Below are 1,076 nucleotides of genomic sequence, written 5' to 3'. Positions count from 1 at the left end.
TACTTTATGGGGTTAGTCAGTCTGTCAGTGTGTTTACTTAGCCTGTGAGGAGATTAATTAGTCACCGAATTACGCAGGTAGCTACTTATATGCTTAATCAGTCAAATAGTCAGTCAGCCTTCACGTCAAGGTACTAAGTCAGCCAATTAGTCAGTCATGTAGTCAGTTGCTAAGCCAATCGGTAAACTACCCACCCGATCAGTCAGCCAGTACGTCAGTCACTCATCTTGGCAGGCGGTCAGTGAGTGTAACAGCTTTTTATAGACGCTTGTGTAATATGAGTGTCCATCCCTGCCCCACAGTGCGGGATACAGATGAGATGCGCTTGATGTAATATGGATACCGGTGAAGCAAGGAGGAGTACGTGTGAGTGGGTTGCAGCTGTGAGTGCATGAGGAGCGGATTTTGACACGACGTACAATGGTATAATGAGAGGGCCAGACTAGAGGCGAGGGAAGGATGGGTCTGTTATAGGGCAGCGAAGGTAAACCAGCTCATCTACCAAGCCCAAGGAGAGACTGGCAATGGGTATAATATGCGAATGTTTTCTATTTAGATCGTGCAGCTCTTAAAAACCCCCTTAAGTGCTATGACGCTTTTTCATATTCATTGTCCTTGCTATTTAGTGGTTTTGTACAGCTTCAGAAACTCATGTGGAGATTGAAATAGTGAAGATTCAGGCCATTAATCTTCTGACCTCCATAAACCCTTTCTAATGTAAATGAAATCGTTTAATCATACTCAAATTCATGGTACTGAAGGGGTTAATATAGGTTTCAAGACACTTATCCTTTGACTCTTGGGATCAACAGTTTACCAAGACGTTTTTTTCTTTTAGTTTTGTTACCCATGACTGGTTCCCTCATTATATAAAAAAGGGAAATTATTGACATTTTCATAACTGTAGCATTGGTGAAGTTTTCTTGTGCCAGTTTAACCATTTGATTGCCACTTGGTTCATCTTTCATTAATTGCTAATCTTTCTGAGCCATTTTCTCTTGCCTTACAGCCACATCCAATCTTTAAAATGAGTAGAAACTGCAAAATCCATTCTTACTTGAAGAAATTGTGTGCAT

This window comes from Portunus trituberculatus, chromosome 32, assembly GCF_017591435.1.
Source record: "Portunus trituberculatus isolate SZX2019 chromosome 32, ASM1759143v1, whole genome shotgun sequence".
Lineage (NCBI taxonomy): Eukaryota > Metazoa > Arthropoda > Malacostraca > Decapoda > Portunidae > Portunus > Portunus trituberculatus.
Note: the sequence above shows the minus strand (reverse complement) of the source record.